The following is a 20,906-nucleotide window of genomic DNA, read 5'->3' on the forward strand; positions in this document are numbered from 1 at the left end:
TCTCTCCGGCCTCAATTACAGTTTTGGGTTTCCCATCTAGGATGTATCTTTCTATTTCCTCAGGAACACCCTCTAAGAATTGTTCCATTTGCATTAGGAAGGGCAAATTTACTGGAGATTCAACACTTGCTCCTGATATCCAGGCATCCCAATGTTTTACAATGTGGTAGGCATGTCGGGTAAATGACATGTCTGGTTTCCACCTTAGGGCTCTGAACCTCCGACGAGACTGCTCGGGTGTTATCCCCATTCTGACTCTCGCCTTGGATTTAAACAGTTCATACTTGTTCATGTGTTCTTTAGGCATTTCAGCTGCCACCTCAGCTAAGGGTCCACTGAGCTGCGGCCTCAGCTCTACCATGTATTGGTCAGTAGAGATGTTGTACCCAAGGCAGGCCCTTTCGAAGTTTTCTAAGAAGGCCTCAGTATCATCACCTGCCTTGTAGGTGGGGAACTTTCTGGGATGGGAAGTGGTACCTGGAGAAGGATTGCTAGGGTTTGTTGGTATATTCTGCTGGGCCTTTATCCTCTCCATCTCCTCCACATGCTTCCTCTCTTTTTCCTTCTCCTCCTCCTTCAGCCGCATGAGTTCTATCTGTCTTTCATGTTCCCTTTGTTTTTCCTCAGCCTGAAATTTGGCTAATTCCAGCTGTAGTCGAGCTGAGGATTTGGCCATTCTAACCTCTCTGTTTTTAACTAACTTTACACCCGAGGTTTAGAAATAAACAAACAAAACTTGGCTGTAAAATTTTGCTGTGCTGGAATAGAATACCTATTCTCTGATAGTGATTGTCAGCCTACAGAAAAAGACAATTCCCTTGTCTCTGCTCTGGGCCCAAATTAAAGCAAAAAACCTCCAACTACTTGGAAAACTGCTTACCCAGCCCAAAGAAAAAAAAAAATTTCTTTTCAAACCTGTGCTCCTTGTAAAACAAAAAAAAATCAAAATCCTAAAAAAAAAACCCTGCCACTTTTGTCTCCAGGCAAATGGGTAGAGCACACACCCCCTATTTACTTTTAGGAAGAAAAGAAAAAAAAAAACCTCTGGGTTGGAAGACTGTGAATTTCCCTGCAGGAGTTAAGTACCCTGCCTCTAGGCAAAGAAAACCTGCAATTCACAAGATAATCCCCTTTTGTCTCTGCTTGGCCACAAAGCAGAGAGAAACCAAGCTGCTTTCAGTTTCAAAGCTGCCTTCTGGACTTCCTAAAAATTCCTTTTTAAAATCTGTATTTCTAGTTCAAAAAATCTCAACTGGATCTCAAAATGATTTCAGGTTAATCCCACCACTGTGCCACCATGTCACGGTTCCTCCCCCACTCTGAACTCTAGGGTACAGATGTGGGGACCTGCATGAAAAACCTCCTAAGCTTATCTTTACCAGCTTAGGTCAAAACTTCCCCAAGGTACAAAATATTACCCCCGTTATCCTTGGAATGGCCGCTACCACCACCAAACTAATACTGGTTACTGGGGAAGAGCTGTTTGGACGCGTCCTTCCCCCCAAAATACTTCCCAAAACCTTGCACCCCACTTCCTGGACAAGGTTTGGTAAAAAGCCTCACCAATTTGTCTAGGTGACTACAGACCCAGACCCTTGGATCTTAAGAACAATGAACAATCCTCCCAACACTTGCACCCCCCCCTTTCCTGGGAAATGTTGGATAAAAAGCCTCACCAATTTGCATAGGTGACCACAAACCCAAACCCTTGGATCTGAGAACAATGAAAAAGCATTCAGTGTTTTACAAGAAGACTTTTAATAAAAATAGAAGTAAATAGAAATAAAGAAATTCCCCCTGTAAAATCAGGATGGTATATATCTTACAGGGTAATTAGATTAAAAAAACATAGAGAACCCCTCTAGGCAAAACCTTAAGTTACAAAAAAGATACACAGACAGAAATAGTTATTCTATTCAGCACAATTCTTTTCTCAGCCATTTAAAGAAATCATAATCTAACACATACCTAGCTAGATTACTTACTAAAAGTTCTAAGACTCCATTCCTGTTCTGTCCCCGGCCAAGACGACTACAGACAGACACACAAACCCTTTGTTTCTCTCCCTCCTCCCAGCTTTTGAAAGTATCTTGTCTCCTCATTGGTCATTTTGGTCAGGTGCCAGCGAGGTTACCTTTAGCTTCTTAACCCTTTACAGGTGAGAGGAGCTTCCCCTGGCCAGGAGGGATTTCAAAGGGGTTTACCCTTCCCTTTATATTTATGACAACTCATTTTCTGCCCCCCCCCCCCCACACCGTCTAGGGGACTCATTCCTCTAGGTCACACTGCAGTCACTCACAGAGAAGGTGCAGCGAGGTAAATCTAGCCATGTATCAATCAGAGGCCAGACCAACCTGCTTGTTCCAATAAGAACAATTACTTAGGTGCACCATTTCTTATTGGAACCCTCCGTGAAGTCCTGCCTGAAATACTCCTTGATGTAAAGCCACCCGCTTTGTTGACTTTAGCTCCCTGTAAGCCAACCCTGTAAGCTATGTCGTCAGTCGCCCCTCCTTCCGTCAGAGCAACGGCAGACAATCGTTCCGCGCCTTTTTTCTGTGCGGACGCCATACCAAGGCAAGCATGGAGGCTGCTCAGCTCACTTTGGCAATTAGGAGCACATTAAACACGACACGCATTATCCAGCAGTATATGCAGCACCAGAACCTGGCAGAGCGATACCGGGCGAGGAGGCAACGTCAGCGCGGTCATGTGAGTGATTAGGACATGGACACAGATTTCTCTGAAAGCATGGGCCCTGCCAATGCATGCATCATGGTGCTAATGGGGCAGGTTTATGCCGTGGAATACCAATTCTGGGCTCGGGAAACAAGCACAGAATGGTGGGACCGCATAGTGTTGCAGGTCTGGGACGATTCGCAGTGGCTACAAAACTTTCGCATGCGTAAGGGCACTTTCATGGAACTTTGTGACTTGCTTTCCCCTGCCCTGAAGCGCATGAATACCAAGATGAGAGCAGCCCTCACAGCTGAGAAGCGAGTGGCGATAGCCGTGTGGAAGCTTGCAACGCCAGACAGCTACCGGTCAGTTGGGAATCAATTTGGAGTGGGCAAATCTGCTGTGGGGGCTGCTGTGATGCAATCAAAGATCTGCTGATATCAAGGGTAGTGACCCTGGGAAATGTGCAGGTCATAGTGGATGGCTTTGCTGCAATGGGATTCCCTAACTGTGGTGGGGCCATAGACGGAACCCATATCCCTATCTTGGCACCGGAGAACCAAGCTGGCGAGTACATAAACCGCAAGGGGTACTTTTCAATAGTGCTGCAAGCTCTGGTGGATCACAAGGGACGTTTCACCAACATTAACGTGGGATGGCCGGGAAAGGTACACGACGCTCGCATCTTCAGGAACTCTGATCTGTTTCAAAAGCTGCAGGAAGGGACTTTCTTCCCAGACCAGAAAATAACCATTGGGGATGTTGAACTGCCCATAGTTATCCTTGGGGACCCAGCCTACCCCTTAATGCCATGGCTCATGAAGCCGTACACAAGCAGCCTGGACAGTAGTCAGGAGCTGTTCAACTACAGGCTGAGCAAGTGCAGAAAGGTGGTAGAATGTGCATTTGGATGTTTAAAGGCGCGCTGGCGCAGCTTACTGAATCGCTTAGACCTCAGCGAAACCAATATTCCCACTGTTATTACTGCTTGCTGTGCGCGCCCCAATATATGTGAGAGTAAGGGGGAGACGTTTATGGCGGGGTGGGAGGTTGAGGCAAATCGCCTGGCTGCTGGTTACGCGCAGCCAGACACCAGGGCGGTTAGAAGAGCACAGGAGGATCAGAGAAGCTTTGAAAACCAGTTTCATGACTGACCAGGCTACGGTATGAAAGTTCTGTTTGTTTCTCCTTGATGAAACCCCCCGCCCCTTGGTTCACTCTACTTCCCTGTAAGCTAACCGCCCTCCCCATCTCCCTTCAATCCCTGCTTGCAGAGTCAATAAAGTCATTGTTGCTTCACATTCATGCATTCTTTATTCATTCATCACACAAACAGGGGGATGACTACCAAGGTAGCCCAGGCGGGGTGGTGGAGGAGGGAAGGAAAATGCCACACAGCACTTTAAAAGTTTACAATTTTAAAATGTATTGAATGCCAGCCTTCTGTTTTTTGGGCAATCCTCTGTGGTGGAGTGGCTGGTTGGCCGGTGCCCCCCCCCCCCACCGCGTTCTTGGGTGTCTGGGTGTGGAGGCTATGGAACTTGGGGAGGAGGGTGGTTGGTTACACAGGGGCTGTAGTGGCAGTCTGTGCTCCAGCTGCCTTTGCTGCAGCTCAACCATACACTGGAGCATATTGGTTTGATCCTCCAGCAGCCTCAGCATTGAATCCTGCCTCCTCTCATCACGCTGCTGCCACATTTGAGCTTCAGCCCTCTCTTCAGCCCACCACTTACTCTCTTCAGCCCGCCACCTCTCCTCCCAGTCATTTTGTGCTTTCCTGCACTCTGACATTATTTGCCTCCACGCATTCGTCTGTGCTCTGTCAGTGTGGGAGGACAGCATGAGCTCAGAGAACATTTCATCACGAGTGTGGTTTTTTTTCTTTCTAATCTTCACTAGCCTCTGGGAAGGAGAAGATCCTGTGATCATTGAAACACATGCAGCTGGTGGAGAAAAAAAAAGGGACAGCAGTATTTAAAAAGACACATTTTATAAAACAGTGGCTACAGTCTTTCAGGGTAAACCTTGCTGTTAACATTACATACATAGCACATGTGCTTTCGTTACAAGGTCGCATTTTGCCTCCCCCCACTGCGTGGCTACCCTCTCAACCTTCCCCCCTCCCTGTGGCTAACAGTGGGGAACATTTCTGTTCAGCCACAGGCAAACAGCCCAGCAGGAACGGGCACCTCTGAGTGTCCCCTGAAGAAAAGCACCTTATTTCAACCAGGTGACCATGAATGATATCTCACTCTCCTGAGGATAACACAGAGAGATAAAGAACGGATGTTGTTTGAACTCCAGCAAGCATACACTGCAATGCTTTGTTGTACAATGATTCCCTAGTACGTGCAGCTGGCCTGGAGTGGTAAAGTGTCCTACCATGGAGGACGCAATAAGGCTGCCCTCCCCAGAAACCTTTTGCAAAGGCTTTGGGAGTACATCCAGGAGAGCCGCGAATGCCAGGGCAAATGAATCCTTTCACATGCTTGCTTTTAAACCATGTATAGTATTTTAAAAGGTACACTCACCGGAGGTCCCTTCTCCGCTTGCCGGGTCCAGGAGGCAGCCTTGGGTGGGTTTGGGGGATACTGGCTCCAGGTCCAGGGTGAGAAACAGTTCCTGGCTGTCGGGAAAACCGGTTTCTCCGCTTGCTTGCTGTGAGCTATCTACAACCTCACCATCATCATCATCTTCTTCGTCCCCAAAACATGCTTCCGTGTTGCTCCATCTCCATTGAAGGAGTCAGACAACATGGCTGGTGTAATGGTGGCTGAACCCCCTAAAATGGCATGCAGCTCATCATAGAAGCGGCATGTTTGGGGCTCTGACCCGGAGTGGCCGTTCACCTCTCTGGTTTTCTGGAAGGCTTGCCTCAGCTCCTGAAGTTTCACGCGGCACTACTTCAGGTCCCTGTTATGGCCTCTGTCCTTCATGCCCTGGGAGATTTTGACAAAGGTTTTGGCATTTCGAAAACTGGAACGGAGTTCTGATAGCACGGATTCCTCTCCCCATACAGCGATCAGATCCCGTACCTCCCGTTCGGTCCATGCTGGAGCTCTTTTGCAATTTTGGGACTCCATCACGGTCACCTCTGCTGATGAACTCTGCATGGTCACCTGCAGCTTGCCACGCTGGCCAAACAGGAAATGAGATTCAAAAGTTCGCAGTTCTTTTCCTTTCTACCTGGCCAGTGCACCTGAGTTGAGAGTGCTGTCCATAGCGGTCACAATGGAGCACTCTGGGATAGCTCTCAGAGGCCAATACCGTCAAATTGTGTCCACAGTACCCCAAATTCGACCCGGCAAGGCCGATTTAAGCGCTAATCCACTTGTCAGGGGTGAAGTAAGGAAATCGATTTTAAGAGCCCTTTAAATCGGGGAAAAAAAGGGCTTCATTGTGTGGATGGGTGCAGGTTTACATCGATTTAACGCTGCTAAATTCATCCTAAAGTCCTAGTGTAGACCAGGGCTTATAGTAAGGGATATAGGAATTAGGCATAGAAAATAATGAGGAACCACAAAAACTAGAAGCTGTAATTCAAATCTTTGGATGGATATAAAGGTTCAAACTTGAAATTCCAGTTTAAGTATGTATGTAAATTCAGCTTCCCCTTTCCTCTACTTGGCGTGTAAGGTAACTCTGAAGTTAAAGCTTAGAAAGGGGAATAGCAAACAGTAAACTTACTACCTCTTGTAATTAAAGAAGGTGTAACCTTGTTTAGCTGCAAGGCATTTATCTTAATCTCACAATGTATTATAAATTAAATGATCTTTAAGGGACATTTGATGCAGGGCCAAATTCTATGCTGTCTGTTCTAAACAAAGCATTGCGTGCATTGCTATGATAAGAGATATCAGTGGTTTGTTTACAGTGGAATTGTGTAAGTCAAATGTTATAACTTTACATTAAGGGAAAGGTCATTACATACATTAACCTCATTGTCTTAAAATCCTTAAGGTACCAGAATCACTTTTTTTCTGTCTGATCCCTGACCCAAGACTACCCCTATTAGAGCTGAAATGCAGACCTTCCAAGTGCAGAGGGCACTTTTTTTTTAAAGTTCTCACTAGAGTTTTTTTTAAAACCAAAAATTAACAAATAGCTCAAGTTAAAGTTAAAATTTGTACCTCTATCTTATTTATTTTTCCTACTAAATTGTAAAAGACTGATGCACCATTTGCCGCTTTCCTAAGGAGATGTTTTTCTTTTGGATACACTATAACAGCTCAGTGACAAAGTTAGTTTTATCACTTTTAAATTTTAAATTTGTTTTCTTTCATTTACATTGGAAGGCCCCTTACTCCTGTATTATGTGAAATGTTAAATAGAAGTGCTTGACCGACCTTCTCTATTCTATTCTATTTTTTATAGATTCTTATACCAAGCTCATCACCACACAATCTGAGCACTTTTCACTAGTGTATTAAGCAGCTTGACTAACATGTCCCCTCTTACTATGCAATCACCAACTTTAACATTGTCACTTGTCCCTCTGGACCAGCAGGGACTTATTGAAACTGATCCAGAATATAACACATTCCAGACCTTAGACCACAGCAGGTTTCAATTCCTGAGATAAAATCTGTTATTTATATGAAGGACATGGGGTAACTATCAAAGTAGAGTTATTTGCAGAGCTAATTTAAAAGTGTTGCTTTTAATGAATAAGAAAAAAGTGACCCCATCAGAATTTGCTGTGGAATTTGTCAAACACTTACAGGGTTCTGTGTTTGGCAAAATATTCACTGGACAAATCTTTCTATAATCTTCTTTCACACAGCCGCCTGTCGTATTTTTGGGAAGAGAACAGAGTGTATTTATTAAATGACAATCTGTCCATTTAATCCAGCCTTGTAAAATCATCCTGAAAATAAGCGTCCAAGCACAAAAGTTACTCCCAATTTTACCACATTAATGAAAAAAGTAGTGTTATTACTGTCTCATAAGTAAAAAGTTCTGTGACTTGGGAGGGTGAGATTTAGCAAGGCTGATTTTAATCTCCTTTATTAGTCGATTTCAAGAAAACCCCACAATATGCTTTTGATTTGCAAGGTGACTGGAACACGAGGAGGTACTTTTTTCTTTCTTTCTTATAGAAATTAATTGTGGATGCATGAACACGATATAAGAATTCTTGTTACATTCAAAATTCGTGCCATGCTACAGGATCAGAAATTCTCGAAGACTAAAATATTGGAGAACACTGATACGAAAAACCCATGTGTTAGTACAGTAATTTTGGCATTTCAAACTGTCTGTGTTTAAGCTGAAAGGCTTCTTATTTCAGGTAACCAGGATGTCTTTGTTGGTCTCTTTAAAAGCCTTAGTGTTATGTTCTTGGTAGAGGAAAGAGATTGGTGTAGTAGTGCCAAAATTAACAAGCATAAAAAGTTAAACTGTGCCAAAGAACAAGTGTGGTTCCACTCAGTTCAGAGCATTGAATAAAAAAATAGGATCCCAGTTTAGCAGTTTACCTTGCTGTTGATGAGTAATGCTAACTGAGCCCCTAGAATCAATAAGTCCTTATGTAGAATGTGCTGTGGCATATCACTGTGTGGCTCAGTTAACTGTAAGGCAGCCTTTTAGCCCAGAAGTGATTGACAAGTAATATGTCCAAATTATCCCCTCCTCGTTTAGGAGTGGAGGGAATGAGAGGTGCACATATACTAGCCGAAAATGATCTGTAAATGTGTTAGGGAAGCAGAGATTGGAAGAATCTGTGCTGCTAGGGATGAGAGAGAAGGTCCTGGTAGGAACCAGGAAGAGCCTGTGCTCTTCAGGGCTTCCCCGTCCGTTGTAAGTGTCCTGAGGTAAATGGGATTTCCCCACAAATATTGGAACAGCTGTGTATTTGGAGGATCATGCCCTCTGGACCTGCAACTCCTGCCCCACTGGTAATGATGGAGCTCTGTGAACTGAAATTTGCAAACTTTTCAGTGTAATTTCATCCCTTCCCTAGGTTGTTTCCATGGGAGAGAATAAGTTTGATCTTGAAACGCTTACTTGCTTGTGTAGTCCTTACATATTCAGGTAGTCCCGTTGATGCTAGTGTTTTGAGAAAACAAACTTTTGGGTTGTCAGAACCATACTGAGTCTCCAGGGTCTGAGGTTTGGCCATAGTGACTGATTACTAGAGAAAGATTCAGTTTACAGTTGCAACAAGCAGAATTTACCCTTTGAATTTTAGCGCTTGTCACACCCTTTGCTGAAATATGTTTTATTTCAGCAGCACAGAGACATTTTGATTCAGCTTTGCAATTCAAAATTGCGCAAATGCATGGGCAGATGGCATTTGTTTTTTTGGGTTTTTTTTTTTTTGACATCGTGTAAATTTTTCAAAAAGCCAGAACTAGTTTCATTTTCTGAGCAAAACTTCTGATACAGCTCATTTTTGGAAAGTATTTATTGGATGGGCTTGTAGAGCTTGGAGCAGATTTCAGAAGGATAAAAAACTAACTTGGTACTTCACAAGAAACTATGGACTCAATCTTGAAACCCTGGTTCCTGTGGGTGTGAGCACTTGAGATAAAGTGCATCTCCTGGGAGATGCTGAGCACTCTCTTTTCACTGAAGTCAATGGGACCACTCACAAGACAAGGGCTGAAGGAGCGGCCCTGTTATGTTCTTAAAAGAAAATTATTTGCTTATTAAAATGTTTTTTTATTAATTTAATTGTGGGTTTTATTGGTTCTTGGATATGTGTGCAACATTATGAACACTCAAAGCTGCAAATAGTTCTTGATTAAAAATAAATTTAAATAGTTTCTTGATATATTTTTATGTTTAGTTTCCTTTTAGCCATAAATGTTTAAAATTGTATCTAATTAAATGGCTGTTTTTATTATTTTTCATTCAATACTGATTTGCTCAAACTGTTTTAAACTTTCTTTTTAAGTTTAAGACTGAAATGTGGAAAGGAGCCAAATGTAAAGTGCTTAACTGGAAAAAAAAAGTAGTCTTCTTATTAAATAACCCTTAAAGAAAAGATGCTTTTATGCCTAAACATTTATGAATAAAAATGCATCTTTCTCCAGTGGGGGGAAATCCAGTATGGGTCTGATTCTGTAAGCTTTCTGTATTCCTGTTAAAGACCATGCCAATTTCAAATGTCCACAAATTAAAGGAAATGAATCATTGTGGGCTTAATCCCGCTCCTATTGAATTCAGTGGAAATATTGTCTTTATCTCCAATGGGAGTTGGATCAGGATCTGTCTGCAATATCTCATCCATTGTGCTTTATCAGTTTGTTCTTGAATAACATTGCAAAATTAGGCCCAGATCCTGCAAAGACTAACACATATGCATATCTTTATGCATTCTCAATAGCTCTCACACACACTTGACCGTGTGCACTGTGAGTAGACCCATTGAAGTCAGTGGGGCTACATAATGTGCACAAAGTTAAGGATGAATATAGGTCTTTGCAGGATTGGGACCTTAAAATGTAGTTTTGCTTCTCTAATAAAAAGGCCACACAGTCAATGTTTGCACTGGAAAGTTTGCCTTTCAGTTTGCTCACAATTATGCGCTGTGACAGAGTCAGGCCAGATGGCTTCTTTGGTTTTTTTTTTAAACTGGAAAAAAATCCTTTATTTTAGTCTCTGAAACACAACTTTCCTCTTCTCTAAATCAAGCGGAGTAGGTATGAACTGTTGCTTCTTCATTACAGGAAGTCAGAAATGGTAGTCACATCAGGCTTGCCATCCAGCTGCAGCATAGATCAGCATAATCGCCTTGCTTCACGATCAGATTCCAGCAGCATCAGGACATCCCCCTCATGGACAGGCCCCTTTACGTTAGAAGGCAGAAACATTAGTCCCAGATTAAGCAGGTCCACTGCTAGAATCAGTTAGGGCAGGCTGGCTAATCAGGGCACCTGAGTTTAAAAAGGACCTCACTTCAGTTTGACGTGTGTGTGCGAGGAGCTGGGAGCAAGAGGCACTAGGAGCTGAGAGTGAGAAGGTGTACTGCTGGAAGACTGAGGAGTACAAGCATTATCAGACACCAGGAGGAAGATCCTGTGGTGAGGGTAAAGAAGGTGTTGGGAGGAGGCCATGGGGAAGTAGCCCAGGGAGTTGTAGCTGTTGCGCAGCTGTTCCAGGAGGCACTCTAGACATCTGCAATCCACAGGGCCCTGGGCTGGAACCCGGAGTAGAGGGTGGGCCTGGGTTCCCCCCAAACCTCCCAACTCCTGATCAGACACAGGAGAAGTTGACCTGGACTATGGGTTCCACCAGAAGGGCAGGTCTCTGGGGTGTTCCCCTACCCACATGGTGGATCAGCAGAGACTGCAGGGATTGTTCTCCTTCCTTTTCCCCATGCTGGCCAGTGATGAGGTTAGCTGAGTGAACGGCAGGTTTGAGCCACTAGCAAAAGTGGCCAAACTGAGGGCTGCCGTGAATCTCTGATCCGCCAATAAGCGCAGGACCCACTAAGGCAGAGGAGGAACTTTGTCACAGTGCATTACCAGTTACCAATTATGTGTAAAATGTATTCTTGCAAGGTTGATACTTTTTTCCCCTGAGATAGATGCACAACTAATGTGGTATTAATATTATGCTGCAAAGAATATTTCTCTGCTGGCCTAGTTCTGGGACAGCTGTGTAACAGATTTTCATGAGGGAGAGCTTATTTGGAATAGATTTTCTTAGACTGCCACTATTGTCTGGCTCCTTTCCAGGCCCTGCACATGAGCCAGATATAACATGCTGATATATGCAGAGGGGTATTACTGTTGGAATGAGGGAAATTATAGAACTGTTATACATTTTTTAAAAAACCCTATCTCTGAAAACTAATGAAAAAAACGTTTTCTAATTACAAATATTTTCCTTCCAAGATTAAAAGGATTTTTTCCACGGAAACACTTGTACTTTTTAGGTAACTAAACCAATATTGGATCTAGGATTTTGCAATGGGGATGGTGGACAGAGAGAGATGGGCTCACTATGAGCCCAGTTATTTCTGACACTCTGACTCCCATCGAATAGTATCTTTTTTTGAGATGGGACTTCTCATGAAGTAAGGTACTATTCAATGTGATTAAGGATGGCAGAAGTGGGCCCTATGCAGATTAGTTTATGAAAGACGAACTGTGCATCTAATGCTTCAGATCAGTGATAAGCTTCCAGGTCCAGACTGCCTTGCAAAGCAGCTAGTACATTTTCTTATGCATCAGGTCAACTCTCAATAAATATCAGAGGACTTGTTCAAAGATCCTCAGATATTGTAGGTGTATTAATCATTTGTCAGTGAAGAGTAGAATATTATTCCATTTGCCCTACTCATATGTCAAGTAGAAATTATCCTTAGCAGTATATGGATATTGAAAAAAAAAATACCCAACAACTCAGGAATGTTACCTCTTTTAACCATTTTGTTAAGAAGAGCTGGCAGTTTGCTTTGGGGACATGAGTTAAGAAAAAAAGATTCAAAATAATCAGTCTGAAATCAGCCAACTCTCAACTGGCAAACTAGCAAGTTCACTTTTAAAATCTAAGCCCCCCAGACATTTGAAACTTTGACATCATACAGTTTCTGCCATTGGCTTCTTGTAAATGTTAAATAGAATGGGAGGAGAAAACGGATCCTTATGGGTCTCCCCAAGTAAGCAGTTTGGTGGCAAAAGAGAATTTGCCTATTGGCACTCTGCAGCCTAACAAACGCACCATGAAACCAACGATACACCTGAGATACATCAATGATATTTTCATCCTCTGGACAAATGACTTATACTCTGTCATAAATTTCCACCACAACTTCACCAACCATTCATTAAATTCTGTCTAGAAAGCTCCCACACCAGCATCAACTTCCAGGACACCATGTTCAGGTTCAGCAATGGGACCCTGCACAAAACTATATTTAAGAAATCCACAGATCATCACACCTACTTTCATAGGTCCAGTAACCACTCCAAATATACAATGAAATTTGTTCTCTACAACCAGGCACTCAGGTACCACAGAATATGCTCTGAGGAGAAAGTCCAGGATATACACTGTAACACACTCAAAACTGCCTTCACCAAGCAAGGACACTCCACCAGAGAAGTAGATCACATCATGGAATGGACTACCCCATGAGAGAACCTGCTTCAAAACAGAAATAAAATCTTCTCCGACCACACACTCTTAGTTGTCACTTACCACTGGAACCTATTCAGGGTACATCAAACAGCTACAGCCCATACTTGATGGGGACCTCATCGTAGAAGAAATCTTTCCTCAACCCCCTCTTCTGGCCTTCAACACCCCCCAGCCTCTCCAAACTCATCATGGAAGCAAACTCCCCACAGACCAGGACACACCAACTCAAAGCGGCACTAGATCCTTCCAGAATAACAGATCCAAAACCAGCAGAAATATCTCCACTGCTACAATGATGAACACCCCCTACAACACACCTTTCAAGATCCATGGGTCCTACACATGCCTATGACAACCACTGCACTAAATGCCCCAATGACAACTATGTGAGTGAAACCTATCACTACACTCTTGCATGAATTTACACAGGAAAACGATAAAAGGAAAAAATACCACATCAACTGTAGGTGAATAGTTTTCACAAAAAAATCCCTCTATATTTGACCTCTCAGCCCTCATTCTCAAGGAAACCTGCACAACGCTTTCAAAAGACAAGCCTGGGAGCTTACATTTATAACTTTGCTAGACACTAAAAGTCATGGACTGAATAGACACTGGATTTATGGCTTATTACAATAATTTATAACCCACTAACTGCTTCAGCTGCTTCCCCCCTCTCCCTACCACCCTGCTTCCTTTCCTGCCTATGACTGGCAGGGGTGTTAACAGGCCACTTTGCCTTGAATGGCCGCTTGAAATATGTTAACTCCTTACAGTAAACGATCTTTTCCACCTTGTATTTAGCTGTGGCACTCTAGTTTCCCTGACCTGAAGAAGAGCTCTGTGTAAGATCAAAAGCTTGTCTTTCACCAACAGAAGCTGATCCAGTAAAAGGCATTGTCTCACCCACCTTGTCTCTCTTAAAAGAATTGGAACCATCTGTTCTTTTCCATTAATCCCTGTTGCATCTTTGAGATAGGATTATAGTAGATTATGATCCATAGCATCATGGACAGATCTAGTTGTAGAGAATAGATATCCATGGACAGGAGGATCTAATCTGTCAGAGTGAGCACTGTTGTTTCCATTCCATGTCCTGCCTGCAAGGGTATTATCCAGAGACATGTGAAGTTGGAGGTGGCACTTGCCAGCTTTTTTATTGCCTTCCTCAAATGTATCCAAGTTAGTCCGTCTCTACACAAGAAAGTTTTGACATGTTTGGATGTTACTGGAACAGGATGAATTAGAGATAACTGACCCAGTGTTAAACACAGGTTGTCCTCATCTACACTGACTACTCAGTCATAGGCAGCATTGTGTTAGCTAACTCAGTTGTTTGCAACATTATGCAAACGTGGTAAAATTGTTTAATACAGGCTGTGTGTCTTCAGGTCCCAAGATTGGCTCCTTGTGGTCAGGTCTCCTAGGATTTGAAGTGAGCAGCTCAGGTCCTCAACCCTGCCTCCACTATCTAGACTGTGAAATAAATGTTTAACAACACTGACATAAAATTGTCCTCCTGCAGTAGTTAGAGTTCAGAGTTAACACTGCTTAGAGATGATGATTAGAAGTTCATGCCTCTCCTACAGTTATTGTTTTGGGCTCTCTCTCTCTCTCTCTGCCTCAGCCTGCACTGCATAGGTTACCTCCGAGTCACATTTAAAAGATTTACTTGGCCATTTTAAGAGCTAGAAATGAAAGTGTTTTAAAAACAGCTTAGATTCTCATTAAACTATCTCTCTTCCCCACCCCCCACTCCCAAGCTGCACCACTGACTGCAACATAAGTGTCAAGAAACCTTTTTTGTCAGTGTCCACTTTCTGTGGCTAAAAATTTGGGTTTAGAATCTTTTCAAAAATTTGTTCTCAAGATATCAATGTTTGACTTCAGGCGACGACATTCTTGGTTTTGCTCTGGTTGTTAACGTTTCAGGTCTGACTTCCCAAGGCAGTTTTAAGATGATGAATCATTCTGAATTAAATCAGTATTTCCTGGTGAACAGTCTGTCTTGTCATGTCCTCTCAATCTACCCAACTAGGAAAAGTTTTGTATTGCTTTACTGTACTTGTGCTGTATTTACCTTTTGTATGTTTGACAGCAAGAATTTTACCCTGTGTGTGTTGAAACTCCAGAGGGAGGGATTACTGGGGGGACTTCAGAAGGGGAGATGTTGAATTCTCTCAACACATAATACAGTTTCTAAAAGTTTTTTCTTCTTTTTTCTCTTTAAGAATGAGTCAGCTCAACATGAACAAAAAATATATGCAAGACAAAGTAGAACAGGATTTTGGTCTCCGGCTGGAATTTCCTGTATTTACTGTAAATGGGCTGCAGGATTTTCCAAGTACGTTTCATCGTGCTTTGGGTACACAGTTCTTACAGAATCTTGGGGAGCAAAAAAATGCTGTTTGATGGGTATGCAGTAGAGATTACTAGCTCACCAACAAGCAATTTCTCCTACTTTTTGTTGTTACTTCTGTAAGATGTCCAGGAATCTACTTTAGTTCTTGAGCCTCTGTGAAGTATAGTCACCAACAAGGTTTGTCTCGAGCAGGATCGTTCTCCCATATTAACATGTTGAAAAACTATTTTATAAAATTGTGTGTAACAGACAAGCTGTTACTGAAGAGAGTGGTACAAAATTCTGAAGAACATATTCTATTTTGCAAAGATATTCAACATATTTTTTCCTCACTTAACTTTCACATGCAAACAATCTGTCGTGTCCCCTTCAGTCTGCAAACAATCCCTCACAATAGCTGTACTCTTGTTTTGGTGTAGGAGTGTTTGAAGTCTAGGTATGTGTAACAAGCTGGCAGACTAGGGCTACGTCTGTGTGTAATTCCCTGCTCACTCACATGCTTGTGGTAGCTCTCCTCTGAGAATGCTAAGAATAGCGTAGTAGCAGTAGCATGAGCAGTGGCTCTGGGGCTAGCTGCCACAGAGTTTTTGGGGGGTTGTACTTCAGGTGGCTAACCTGTGCCACTGCCTGGGCTGACATGGCCACACTACTATTTTTAACATGCTAGCACAAGTCTGTCTGTGTGAGCTGGGAATTACATCCAGCTCCAAGTGTGGACGTAGCCTATAAGACACTGTATAGGAGTGCAGGATTTTTCTGTTGAGTGACCCTAGGCTCTGTTGCTAAGTACAGTTAGCTGCAGTGAGGATGTGCAGGTTGTGGGAATATTTCCTTTTGAGTAAGAGGAAACTAGGGTTCTAGAATGGAGGAGGTCCTGAAACAGCCTGGCTTGAGGAGGAAGCATCAGCAGAGGTTTATGTTCTGGTTTTTTTTTTTTTTTCTGGGTTACCAGAAAAGCCAACCCCCAGAAAAGGGGTTTCTTTGGACACTGAGGGTCTCTGTGCTCTGTAGGGTTAGTCATTAGCAATTTGATTCGGCATTTTTAAATTATGCTAAATCATAAATACTGCTTTTTATCTTTGGTTAATAATTCTGACAGACTTCTCTCTTGGATACCCTGATGCCATGTCCATTTAGCACTTGCTCAAATGCTGCAGCCTGAAGCTAAGGGACGACCAAAGTTGCACTGCTATGGTACATTCTCAGTACTGTCAAATGTTATATATTCACAAGTAAGGCCCCAAAAACTCATTCAACTGGATTAAAAACCAGGATTTAAAAAAATACATTGTGAGTTCTTATATTTGCCTTCTGGTTCTTGAGCCTTAATTACACTCAGGTCACATTTTCAAGCTTTTCTCCTCAACCACGAGGGCTAAGAATGTGGTTTAGAAAAATGAAAACCTGAGATTCTCATGCATTCACATGACTCCAGCAGCTGGGGCTCTAAAGAAAAAAATAACTTTTATGAGACTTGTGCTATAATCATGAGAGTTGGTGAAACTGCTGACTACAGTATTGCCAACCCCAGGTGTTCAAAAATCATGAGTCAGGCTGCCAAAAATCACGAGGTTGGCTTAGAAATCACAAGATCTTTAAAAATAAAGATTATAATTTTTTTTTTACTTCCGGTTTCTGGGCTTTTTGGGTACACTCGGATCAGCCACATCTTCATGCTTCCCTCCTCAACTGTGAGAGCTGGAAATTAACTTTCTTTTTAAATGAAAGCCTAGGTTCTCAAATAATCGCCTAATAATAGGAGTTTGGGCTTTAAGAAAAACACCTCCATATTATGAGACTCATGATAAAATTGCAAGAGTTGGCAGCACTGTGCCTGTGTTTCAAATGCTGCCTCGCCTGCCCAGCTAACAAGCTCAGAATAAATCAATCCATAACTGATTGATTTTCTTCACTGGTGCCTTTGTACCCAAAAGCTATGCTGAACTGCTACCCTGTGTTCCAGGAGATGACGCTAGGTGAGGGCCTTATTTTGGAGCAACTAATGTGTGTCAGTGTAGGGCGAACCAGTGCATTGAATTGGCCAGAAGTTGGTTCTTGTCAGATGGCGGTGCTTGCTCGTTTGTCCCTACCACGGCTACATAGTAGCAGCAAAGAACTGCTCTTAAAAATGGCAAATGTACTTAGCCTGGGTAGTAGCAACAAAAAAACAAACAAAAAAGAACCCACCCTAACCAATGACATGATTGCTGAGTCAGTCTCTGAGAACCACTCTGCCCGCAGCAGCAGCAGCAGTTAAAATGGGAAGTGGGAGTTGAGGCAGTTGGGGCTGTGGATTCCCAGAAGGGATAAAATGTATCACTTGCTGTGGTTGGAACAGGAGCCCTCAAAACTTTTTAGCTTTGGGATTTCCCATCAAGATGTGATGGTGACATGGATGCAAGAACGGGAATGTATTACTTCTTCTAAATCTGGAGGATTTTTTTTTTTTCATAATTGGGCCTGATTTCCAGCTCTGCTTACCTTGGGCTGCCCTGTGTGAGGCTGCAAATAAACTTGGGGCATTTTTAGATTCACAATGGTATAGACACTCAATTATTGTCACGGGGATATTTAAGTACCTAATAGTACATGAAAAATCAGGTACCTGGAGATCTCGGTTCCCATAAGTAACTGGGAGTGCAAACTTGCAGCCACAGTTTTTAGACACAGAAATGGACCCCAATTTTTGAAAATTTAGATCAATACTTTTAAAATTAGCATGAAACTTGGAATACAGTAAATAAGTGTTTCTCTGTGAGGATGATCTCACTGGAAAGGCTGACCTGTCCCATGGAAAGCAATAGCAAGAACAGGGTAGCATGAATAATTTTTAACTTAAAATTCTACAGAAGCCAAAACCTCAGTAGTTTGGTAAATATTGATTTGTTTTCAATACATGCTTATTTGTTTGCTGAGTCCCAAGAATGTTAATGACCCAACAAGCAGGAACAAATAGACAGACTGCCTTGCCAATATGTTTAAAATACTCTTCCCATTTTATTCTCTCTCCCATTCCTAGTTTTTTTGTCTTCACTTACAACTTTTCTGTGGCAAGTGAAATGTTATTACTTCCCTTCTCTAACTTCAGGAGAAGAGTAAATATTTTTATAGTATGGGGTGGAATGTCATGGCAAAGTTTAAGAACCCGTGATAGTTCATATACCATATGTGTATCTCTCGTAAACCCAGCTATCGTGCAGAATTTGTTTGGGCAGAAAATATTTGTACTTTTTTTCCTATCAGACTCTTGAAGCCATTTCTTCAGCTGGATCAGTAGGAAACCAACTGTTGTGAGAAGGCAAAGCTCAGTGGTATCCAGACAGTTGTTTCAAATCTATTAGTTTACAGTGAGCCAATTAATAGAACAGCAACAAAGCACGTTTATACAGAGGATAAACAAAGGCCTAGTTTCTATAATGGCTGCAACATAGCCTCTGACTTTTGGTTGAAAGATAATATATGGACAGGAAGATGTTCTGGAATCCAGAGCCCTTTTTAGTGGGAGAGACATGTATTACACACACATAAACTATGTCAAAAGACTATTATTAAGGTTGCAACGTCAAGCACTCAAATGTTAGAAAATGCCAGAACTAAGGTTGCCAGTACGACTAATTTCCCCTTTCCTCCACTTGTACCTATGCATTGTGATAGTGTCTATAAGTACATGATCAGATACTATTTTTTCTCCTCAGGCTTCTCATCCTAGTCTTAGTGTGCTTGCCCAACAAGTCCTAGTCTTCCCACTCTGGATTCCCATCCAAATCTCTGTCTCCCTCCCTTAGTCCCAGTTCCCATTTCATTACCACTCTTTCCTCTCCCTCCCACTGCCTCTTTGTCCCCAGTCCTGTTACTTTCTAGTTCCAGTTCCAGTATCACCCTCCTTTCCTCCTGGCTCCTCTCCAATCTGACTCTGACCCCTTCCTGAGCTCCAGTGTCACACCCACACAAACACACACACCCATGCCATCACCCATGTTCCTCATCTCCACTTGCTTACAATCCCAGTTTCCATCCCCAGGCTCTTTGTCCAATCTTCACCCCTCCTCTCCAGCTTCTTGTCCTAGTCTCTTTGCCTAGCTGGTCCAGGTTCTTCCCCCATACCTGTTCCTCTCAGATCTGGCTACCCTCCCACTACACCTTCTTCCCCCCCTACTCTGCTGGTTCCTATGCATGGAAAATGTGAGCCTAAGTGGTTACAGTTTGGCAAAGTTATAAGTAACTGAAAACAGATTCTTATAATAGGAAATGTCAAGCAACTTTAATAACAGGCAGTAGTATCAGCCTATAATCACTGCCAGCAAAAGGTAGTTTAGTGTGTGTGTGTGTGTGAGAGAGAGAGTGAGAGAGTGAGAGAATGGGTGATGTGAAGTGAAATGCTTTTGCAATTTAACCAAAACTTGAATGTATGAATATTTCTAAACCACAGTTTAAGTATAAATGTGATTTACGCAAAAATGAACATTGCTGTTCAAAGTAAAATCCACCCCACCCTACCCTCTGAGCATAGACGATCCTAAATGCAACACAGCCACCAATATTCCATGGTAAAGTGGGCGCAGGCTACGGAAAGGCTGAGCAAGAGAACTCTTGACAGTGGGAAAAGGGGGTAAAAGCATGGCCAGTGGTTTCAGAATTATGCAGAGACACTGGCCAAAGAAGCAGCTCCTCTAGGGCCAGGTCAAGGAGGATTCTATCCGTTGACCTTAGCACAATAAAGTATTATTTTAATTGTTTACATAATGTAAACCATTTAAGCAGTTAATTTACTGGATATAAGTGTTAACAATTTAAGCTGTTTAAGTTTAACACTCATATCAAGTAAGTTGACAGCTTTAAATGGTTCACATCAGGGGTTCTCAAACTTCATTGCACCACTACCCCCTTCTGACAACAAAAATTGCTACACAACCCCAGGAGAGGGGACCGAAGCCTGAGCCCTCCCGAGCCCTGCTGCCCTGGGCAGGGGAGCCAGGGCCAAAGCCAGAGACCCTCCACTCTTGGCGGAGGGGCCAAAGCCGAATCCCAAGGGCTTAGGTGGGGGGGTCTGTAACCTGAGCCTTCTACCACACACACATGGCTGAAGTGCTTGGGCTTTGGCCCTGAGCAGTGGGGCTCTGGCTACTGTCCTGGGCCCCAGCAAGGCTAATGCCAGGCCTTGGCGACCCCATTAAAACGGGGTAGCGACCCACAGTTCGAGAACCGCTGGTTTACGTTATGTAAACAATTACACATGTGCTTTACACATGCACAGAATTTAAGAGAACTAAGACAGAAAACATGGTGAGTGTGTAGTTTGCATCCACATTTCCTTTTTTATGCAGTGCATATGCCTGAGGGCAAGTCAGCCACCTCAGAGCGCCCTATCTACAACAATCCATATGCAGATTAAATTTCGTATCAGCTTTAACAGGAAATTCCTGCTATACTCATAGTCAGAGGCAACATATGAAAATGCACTGGTATGGTATGAGGGGATCAAAGATAAAAAGCAACTTAAAGAAGAATTGAATTACAGATCTTAGAAAAACAATTGTATTGAATTAAGTCCATCTGAAACCAAAGACAGCCATCTTATTTGGTTATTTGTCCCCCCTTAAGTTCCATGTAAAGCTATCCACTATTTATTCAGAAACAGGTAGCACTGCAAACATACTTCCTTTGTGCTTTACTGTAAATAACCTCCTTTTTTATTTTGAATCTTCTGAATTTGAATTTTCTCCTCTTCCCAGTTCCCCTTGGATTTTTCTATTCTGCAATATGAAACAAGAAA

The 20,906-nt window shown here is 42.7% G+C and overlaps 1 protein-coding gene across 1 annotated transcript in view; it reads left to right on the top strand.

The window, feature by feature from the left end:
* Nucleotides 1-20,906, top strand: part of PAPSS2 (3'-phosphoadenosine 5'-phosphosulfate synthase 2) — a 96,416-nt gene that overhangs the window by 38,468 nt on the left and 37,042 nt on the right. The gene's annotated exons all lie outside the window — the stretch shown is intronic.

Source organism: Lepidochelys olivacea (genome assembly GCF_965140295.1).
Source record: "Lepidochelys olivacea isolate rLepOli2 genome assembly, chromosome: 7".
In the NCBI taxonomy this organism is placed as follows: Eukaryota; Metazoa; Chordata; order Testudines; family Cheloniidae; genus Lepidochelys; species Lepidochelys olivacea.